Source organism: Oryx dammah, unplaced genomic scaffold (assembly GCF_014754425.2).
Source record: "Oryx dammah isolate SB20612 unplaced genomic scaffold, SCBI_Odam_1.1 HiC_scaffold_13, whole genome shotgun sequence".
In the NCBI taxonomy this organism is placed as follows: Eukaryota; Metazoa; Chordata; class Mammalia; order Artiodactyla; family Bovidae; genus Oryx; species Oryx dammah.
The window spans coordinates 12,921,838-12,931,038 of NW_024070197.1; the positions used below are offsets into that span (position 1 = coordinate 12,921,838).

The 9,201-nt window shown below is 50.1% G+C and overlaps 1 long non-coding RNA gene across 3 annotated transcripts in view; it reads left to right on the top strand.

Annotated features, from left to right (window-relative positions):
- LOC120872347 overlaps positions 1 to 7,908 on the top strand; it is a 45,462-nt gene extending 37,554 nt beyond the window's left edge. For 2 of the 3 annotated variants that reach the window (XR_005723228.1, XR_005723226.1), the window contains one exon: positions 7,005 to 7,900. This is a non-coding gene — a long non-coding RNA (uncharacterized LOC120872347). Of the gene's footprint in view, positions 1 to 7,004 lie in introns of all 3 variants that reach the window. The other variant, XR_005723227.1, reaches the window with a different exon arrangement.
- Positions 7,909 to 9,201: the final 1,293 nt, after the last annotated feature.

A 9,201-nucleotide genomic window follows, 5' to 3' on the forward strand; every position in this document is an offset into this window, starting at 1 on the left:
AATTTTTTAATTAATTAATTAAGTTGACTGCACCGGGTCTTAGTGTGTGGTTCGTGGGATCTTTGATCGTCACTGTGTCATTCGGGCTCTTTTGTTTATAGTTGCAGCATGTGACGTCTCAGTTGTGGCATGCGGGATCTCGATCCCCGGCCAGGCATTGAACCCTGGGTCCCTGGCATTGGGAGTTCCGAGTCTTGTAGTCTTAGCCACTGGACCACCAGGGAAGCCCCCAGGCCAGGCCTTTCTTGTCATGCTTTCCACCCAGAGATGAGACTAGATAGGCCCATTTGCTCTGCCCGAGTTCCTACTTAGGAACAGGCTAACTTCATTCTCTTAACACCCGGTAAGGAAAATTCAGTGTAAATCTCCATTTCAAAAGGAAAGAAGGGGACACAGAGCAGTGAAGTCACTGTCTAGGGGAACATGATGAGAGATGGGTGGGGGAAGCATGATTTTAAACCAGGTCTCTGTGGCCCCAGCATCTTGATTGCTGCACCACAGACTTGCAAGGGATGCTCATTAGTCCCAGAGACTGTCAGACTCCCCTCTCAGGTCTCATCCTAGCCACTTCCTGGGAAGGAATCATTTAGATGGGGAAACTAGGGCACAGGAGAGGCAAGGTTGCATGCCTGAGTCTGCACTCTTGCTCAGGTGCTCTTCGGTAGGCCAGGGAGGGTGGAGCAGATGGAGAGAAGATTGCCTTGCAGCAGGGCTGAGTTAGATTTAAGAGAGGCTTGGGAAGAGCAAGCGATTTTGCAGACAAGAGGGAAACAGAGATGCTGAGCTGGGATGGGAAGGGACTTGCCCAAGGTCACATAGCCTCCCAGTCACACAGTTTTGAGCTGCAAGTCCCTCCTGGGTCAGCAGACAGCTCCCGGGCTCCACCCCACCCCCAGGGGTGAATGCAGGCCAGCTTCCTGGAGGCCGGCCTGCACCTCCTGCTTCCTCCCCACCCTGGGGCCTTGGCAACTGCTGGAATCCTTGGCACCAGGCTGCATAGCCCATTTTGGGGCTTGGGCCAAGACTTAATCTTCCCCTTTCTCCCTCCTGCTGGGTCTGCACGCATGCTGCTGCTGAGTCAGAAGATTGCAACATTCTCCCCAGGCGAGTTTGAAGACTGGACAGCCTCCCCCTGCCCCCCAATTCACTGCGTTGATCAGACAGGGGAGATGCAGTGGGAGGGGTTTGTGGATATCAGCATCTGCCCTGGGGGGATGGGGGTGGCAGCGGGGTTCTGGGAATGTCAGGGGTAAGGCAGAGCCACCCCAGCGGGGTGATGGCGGACTGACAGGAGGTGTGCTGCAGGGCCTCAGTGTCCTCATCTGTAAATGAGGCTCATGCTTTAATTGAGGGTCTTCAAACCCCAGTTCTGCCACTTAGCAGCTGTGTGACCCTGGGCAAGTGACTCACCCTCTCTGAACCTCAGTTTTCTCATCTATAACACGGGGTGAAACCAGTGCACGTCTCACAGGATTGCAGCGAGGGTCAAAGGCGTTAACACATGTTGGTGCAGGCTGGCGTGGAGTAGGTTCTCAGTAAATGGAAGCTGTTATTTTCAAATGATTGCTATTATTAATATAGGGTATGGGAGGGCTGCCACAGAGGCACGCTGCTTGGATGCCTTTTGAAGAAAGGACTTGTGGCCCAGCTGCCCGGCGTGTAGATGGCTGACAGTTGGCTCCTTCAGGGTCTGCCTCAGCTTGCCAGCTGGGGATTCTGGCCATTGGCAGAGCCAGGTGGGGTCAGAGGTCTGGCCATTTTCTGTCCACTGTGGGATTCCTCATGGGCAGTCTGCTTCCAGAGCTGCCCCTGGGGCTATCCTGGCCCACTGGTCCCCTACCCACTCCCACTTCCCCCACACCCCCTTTCCCACATGCTGCTCTCCACAAACCTTTTGCCCTCCTAACTCTAGGCCACCTGATGCAAAGAACTGACTCATTTGAAAAGCCCTTGATGCTGGGAAAGATTGAAGGCAGGAGGAGAAGGGGATGACAGAGGATGAGATGGTTGGATGACATCACTGACTCTATGAACGTGGGTTTGAGCAGACTCCGGGAAATGGTGAAGGACAGGGAAGCCTGGTGTCCTGCAGTCCATGGGGTTGCAAAGAGTTGGATACAACTTAGCGACTGAACAACAGCAACTCTAAGTATCTGCTTTCTGGGGGACCCCGTAGCGACAATGGATTTTGGAGTTAAGATGACCTGAGTGTGAGTATCAGTTCTGCCTGTGGCAGAGTAGCATCTGATCTCTCTGGGTGTCAGTATCCCCCTCTGAGTCATCATGGTGGTGATAATATGATGGATCCAGTGGATCCAGTGGATCCAGTGGATGGCTGAGTGGATCCAGCGAAATTTCCTAGGGCCTCTGGCACAGTTGCCGACATCATCCTCACCTGTAAGGAGTGAGACGAATCGAATCTGGGTCTACCTTCTACCCTGCCAGTTTCCAACCCTGTGGCCGCTGCCAAGCGCTTTGCCCTCTGAGCCTGGTCTAGTGGTCCTCGGGGTCCTGCCCTCCTCCATCAGACTAGCTCACTGAGTGGTGTCGCTTGAACCAGCCGTCTTACTGGGAACACTTGATGAGACTGAATCTTGTCCCTAGTTTTGAAGTGCGTGGGTGCTGTTGCCTCAGTCATGTTCAGCTCTGTGCGATGCTATGGATTGTAGCCCGCTAGGCTCCTTGTCCATGGGATGGTCCAGGCAAGAATACTGGAGTGGATTGTCATGCCCTCCTCCAGTATTGAAGTACAAGCTATAAATTCCCCAGGAGGAAACGGGGTGTCTGCCTCCCCCATCAGTCTAGACCCTTCCCCAGATGAGGCGACCCTCCCCACAATGAGCTGGGAGCCACCCCCCCTTCTCGAGCCCACCTCCCCAGGGCAGAGCACAGAGGCCACCTCAGACAAAGGGACAGCACCTTCCCTGAAAAGCTGGCCTTTTCCCTGGAAGTCGGTGCCTCCCCAGCCGGAGGCCACAACCTCCCCAGCAGCCACCGGGGCTTAGAAACACAGATGCGAAAGTCCCCCAGGCTCCTGGGAAAGCAGGTCAGGCCAGACCCTCTCTTCCTCATTTGAGCAGGGGCCACGCTGGACTCACCTTCCCTGGCTCCATCCGCCCGGTCCCAGTCGGGGCCACCCCTGCCCTGCCGCACTTTCCCACGAGAGTGAGGACCCGGAGGGCGTGTCTTGGCTACCCTGCCCCGAGGAATCAGGTCGCTGGCTGCACCGCAGCCTCTCAGCTGCGCAGCCCTGGCAGGCTCAGTTTCCACATCAGAAAGCCTGGGGGTGGCGCCAGGCGTCCTCGAAAGGTTGCGCCCCTGGACCTCTGGCTCTGGGCTGGCTGGTGAGAAGTGGGGTGCCCGGGACCTCTTACTGCCAGGCTCCGCGGGAGGTGGGGGAGGGGTTGGCTTGCGGCCGTACCCACCTCTGAACTTGACCCTTCGGGCCTCTTGTGGTCACACGGTCCCAGAACCCTCGCTCACTGCTGGGAAAGTCAAATGGTATCTTGTGTTTCAGATCCCAGATTCTCTTCTTGTGGCTTCCCACAGCCGTCTCCTGCCGCGCCGCCAACCCCCCCCACCCCACCCCCGCCCCCGCCCCTCCTCCCACCTGGCTCAGGAATCTTGCCCCCTTGGAGAACCGAGTCATAGGAGAAACGGAGAGATTGTGGAATCATGGGATGAAAAAGAATATAAATCTTCAAATTATGAAATATTAATATAATGTAGAGAAGCTGATGCTCCATTTTGCCAACTCTTTTCAAAGGGACAGTTAGGTTCAGAAATGGTTCTGCCAGCTCCTCTAAATCTTCTTCCCAGTCGAACTCTCTCTTTTCTCAAGGTAACCCATTCTTTGGTGCTGTTATTATTTTACGTTTACTACCTATGAATACACACCTGACCACTACAGTTTTTAATTGATTAATTTATACTTTTGTTTATTTATCCTGAAGGACTGACACTGTCTTTATTCACATAAGGCATGTGACACAGGACATTCCATGTCTATGAAAAGCCACCATAAATAGTAATTTAGTGAGGCTTAGAATGTGAGGTCAGTTTAAAAATGACAAGTTTTTTTAATGACAATGTATTTCTTTTTTTTGTTATTTATTTATTTATTTATTTTGGTGATACTAGTGGTAAAGAATCCACCTGCCAAGACAGGAGATGCGAGAGATGTGGGTTCCATCCTTGGGTCCGGAAGATCCCCTGGAGTAGAAAGTGGCAACTGCCTCCAGAACTCTTGCCATGGACAGAGGAGACTGGTGAGCTATAGTCCATGGGGTTGCAAAGAGTCCGACAAGCTGAACACACACAACAGTTGATTTACAATGCTGTGTTAATTTCAGGTGTACAGGCAAAGTGATTCAGTTATACATATATATATATATGTATTCATTCTTTTACAGATTCTTTTCCCTTGTAGATCTTTATAAAATGTTGAGTATGGTTTCCTGTACTATACAGTAGGTCCTTGTTGGTTATTTTTATATATTGTAGTATGCATATGGTAATTTCAAACTCTTGATTTATTTCCCCATCCAGTTTTGAATTTTTTTTTTTTTTTTGGCTAAACCACTAGGCATGTGGGATCTTAGTTCCCTGCTCAGGGTTCAAACCCATGCCCCCTGCCATGGAAGCTCAGAGTCTTAACCACTGGGCTGTCAGGCAAGTCCTTTGAATTTTTAATAAAGAGAATCTTCGAGTGCAGTCTCTTGGATCTGGCTTCTTGCACTCAATCTTATGTCTGTGTGTGTGTGTGTGCTCAGTTGTGTCCAACTCTTTGTGATCCCATGGATAGCCCACCAGACTCCCCTGTCCCTGGAATTTCCCAGGCAAGAATTCTGGAGTGAGTTGCCATTTCCTTCTCCAGGGGATCTTCCCCACCAAGGGATCAAACCCATGTCTCCTGAATCTCCTGCATTAGAAGATGGATTCTTTTTTTTTTTTTTTTTTACCCCATGGTCTATACAGTCCATGGGATTCTCCAGCCCAGAATACTGGAGTGGGTAGCCTTTCCCTTCTTTAGGGGATCTTCCCAACCCAGGGATCGAATGCAGGTCTCCCGCATTGCAGGCAGATTCTTTACCAGCTGAGCCACAAGGGAAGCCCAGCAGGCGAATTCTTTACTACTGAGCCACCTAGGAAGCTCTCTGTGAGGTATGTCTGTGAGGTTCCTGCATATTCTTGCAGCTGTTGGATTTTCCTTTCCGTGACTGTGGCTCACTCTCTTGCATGGAAATTTATAAAACCATTTGCCTGTTGCTGGGCATGTGAGTGGTCTCCAGGTTCTGCCTTCTTTTGACAGTGCTGTGTACATCTCCTAGAGCCCATGAGCACACACATTTCTCCCCATAATCCAAGAATGGCATTGTTGGAACACAGGGTGTGCAGATGTCCAGATGTGGGAGATACCTCCAGACCATTGCTCCAATTTTCACTCCCATCTCAGTGTCTGCTGTGGGTTCTCCTTCCCCCACAACCTTGTCAGCACTGAATCTGGTCAGACTTTGAAAATATGAGTCATCCTGGTGTGTGTGTATGTGTGTGAATCTCATGGTGATTCTAATTTGCAGTTTCTCACTCCACAATGAGATTGAGTCCACTGTTCGCTTGAATGGAAGGACAACAGACTCTTTAGGACAAAAAAACTCTAGAAATGTAGATAAACCATAATGGAAAAGAATATGAAAAAGAAAATATATATGCATAAATGAGTCATTCTGCTGTATAGCAGAAATGAACACACCTCAGAAATCGACTAGACTTCATTCAACAACAATACCAACAACTGTGGGACCTTAGAATCTTAGGAGCAAAGAATTCTTGAGTCCCAGACATGACTGAGTGACTGAACTGACTGAGACTTTTAGGAGCAAGGCATTCCAGAATCCTGTGCCTCTGTTTCCTCATTTGTCAGTTCAATTCAGTTGCTCAGTCATGTCTGGCTCTTTGCGACCCCATGGACTGCAGCACGCCAGGCTTCTGTGTCCATCACCAACTCCAAGAGCTTACTCAAACTCATGTCCATTGAGTCGGTGATGCCATCCAACCATCTCATCCTCTGTCGTCCCCTTCTCCTCCCTTCAATCTTTCCCAGCATCAGGGTCTTTTCCAAGGAGTCAGTTCTTTGCATCAGGTGGTCAAAGTATTGGAGTTTCAGCTTCAGCATCAGTCCTTCCAATGGATATTTAGGACTGATTTCCCTTAGGATTGACTGGTTTGATCTCCTTGCAGTCCAAGGGACTCTCAAGAGCCTTCTCCAGCACCACAGTTCAAAAGCATGAATTCTTCTGCACTCAGCTTTCTTCACAGTCCAACTCTCACATCCATACATGACCACTGGAAAAACCATAGCTTTAACTAGACCGACCTTTGTTGGCAAAGTAATGTCTGCTTTTTAATATGCTGTCTATGTTGATCATAACTTTTCTTCCAAGGAGCAAGCGTCTTTTAATTTCATAGCTGCACTCACCATCTGCAGTGATTTTGGAGCCCCCCCAAAATAGAGTCTGACACTGTTTCCACTGTTTCCCCATCTATTTGCCATGAAGTGATGATGGATGCCGTAATCTTTGTTTTTTGAATGTTGAATTTGGTAATGGGGATTACTCAAGTCTCTAACTCATAAGGTTGGAGGCAGGATTAAAGGAGTTACATGTGGACACCTAGAATTGATCCTGGTACCTTAGCCCTCAATAAATGTGGTTTCCCCTAGGGCAGGTATTTCATCTTCTTGTTGTTCAATCGCTCAGTTGTGTCCAACTCTCTGCGACCCCATGGACTGCAGCATATCAGGCTTCCTTGTCCCTCACCATCTCCCAAAATTTGCTCAAACGGATGTCCATTGAGTCGGTGATGTCATCCAACCATCTCATCCTCTTGTCCCCTTCTCCTCCTGCCTTCAATCTTTCCCAGCATCAGGGTTTTTTTCTAATGAGTCAGCTCTTTGCATCATTTCATCTATTTTTTCCTTTTCTGTGTTCTTGGCACTCACACAGGACAGAGGCTCAATAAATGTTTACTGAATGAACGAATCTGAGCCTCCAAGGATCAAAGATGTTTGCCACTGTGGAACTTTAGAAGCCAAGACTAACAGAATTTAAGAAACGAGGAATGATCAGATCGGAGAGTCTGAGGAAGTAAAGAATGAGAAAAGAATGCATCTTTGGCAATGCACCTTTAAAACATCATTGTGTTAATGCTTTAAGAACAACAAAGCTGCATTAGCAGAGACCTCCTAGCTCTTGGTGGGACCTAAGAGGCAAGAACTCTGCCTTCTCACTCTACCTGTGAAATGGAGAAGGACCTCATGGTTCTTCCCTTCCCATCCCGTGTCCTCTGCCTGCCTTTTGTCTGTGGAAAACTTTACTCAAAGAATAAGTTTAATCAGAGATACAAGAAATGAAGAAACAAAGGAAAAAGGAAAACAGTAAAGGAGACCAAATAATAATATAGTCATTAAGCAGCGTCAAGGGTCTTTACTTCTTTCTCAAGGGCTATAGCTAAATATTCTGAGACATATCCTGTGAGCTGTCTTATAGATACCAAAGCACCAGGGTGAAGAAGTTGACTATGTGAAGACCAGAAGTACCCAGGACACGAGCTGCCACGATTCTGAGAACTGGCCTCAAAGAAATGAGAACAAAGGACCCTGGAACTGAAGATGAAGTATCCCTAGAACAATCACGATGCTGGTCAGACCACTGATGACCAATTTGAAGATGACTGTCAGAGCTGACTACCGTTTCTGCAAGTAGCCCCCCTCCCCGGCCACTTCTGTCTATGAAAACTCTTGCCGCCCTGGTTGCCAGGAGTTGGGGGTCGTCAGCCTTTGGACAGATGTCTGCCCCCACCCCCACCAGCTGCTGGCATCTGAAATAAAGCAAACTCTCCTTTCCACCAGTCTGGCCTCTTTGTTGGCTTTTGAGCGGTGAGCAGCCGGGTCCACCTGACCCTTCGGTAACACGTGTACCCGCTTCTCCATGTGACTCCGACAGTCACCTCATTCCCATCACTTCCCCGACCCCTCCCAGCTTCTTCCCATCTCAGTCTCCCTGCACACATGGAGGCATCTTGAGACAGCTGCTCCTACCCGGGCATGAGAGGGAGAAAGTCCAGGCTCCTGCCAGGGTGGCCTTGAACCAGGTACCACCTCGCTCCTGTCTTATCTCCCACTGTTCTGCCCCCACCCACACCCCTGCTTTTAGCAGCAGCCTCTGCCCCAACCCTTCTGCCCACACACCCCCCTTTCACTTCAGCCTCAAAAATAAGCTCTTCCACCGAGTCCAAACCAGGGTGCTCAGTAGGTGTTCAGTCAGCATATTAGGGCTCAGCTCTGGCAGTCTGTCCTCCAGAAAGCCCTCCCTGATTTCTCTCCTTAGGATGGGTCGTGCCCCTTCGGGATTCCCCAGCCTGAGCCCCCAGCTCTTCTGGGATATCGCTGATATATCTCATTCTCCCCTACGTGTGAGCCGGTGAGAGCAGGCCGGGGGCTGTACATACCCAAACTCTGCCCCAAACAGCTGAGACCGCAGGGAACTGATCTGGCAGCTCCCTGACTACTGAAAAAGGCTCTCTTACAATGCTCTGAATTGTGCGTCCCTGACGCCATCCTTCTGGGACCCACAGATGCTTTTCCTCACTTTTCTAGGTCAACAAGGAGTGCCTGGTGGTTCAGAGGGACTCAGGAAAGGCCTGACAGGGCTCAGTTCAGGACCTGTCCTTCCAAGACCCAGGAGCCCTTGTCAGCAGCTCAGCTGTCTGACCCTAGTTTCATCCTGCTGCTGCTGCTGCTGCTGCTGCTAAGTCGCTTCAGTCGTGTCCGACTCTGTGCGACCCCAGAGACGGCAGCCCGCCAGGTTCCTCCGTCCCTGGGATTCTCCAGGCAAGAACACTGGAGTGGGTTGCCATTTCCTTCTCCAATGCATGAAAGTGAAAAGTGAAAGTGAAGTTGCTCAGTCGTGTCCAACTTTGTGCGACCCCATGGACTGCAGCCTTCCAGGCTCCTCCATCAATGGGATTTTCCAGGCAAGAGTACTGGAGTGGGGTGCCATCCTAACGCCTCATAAAGCCCCTCTGCTTTGTTTGTAAATGTCTCTTGTGGGTACTGGTGTACCTAGGTACCCATGATGAGACCCAAGACCTCAGCACCTACCTCCTTCCCAAATCTTTCCTCCTTCGCTGGAGGCACAGAGA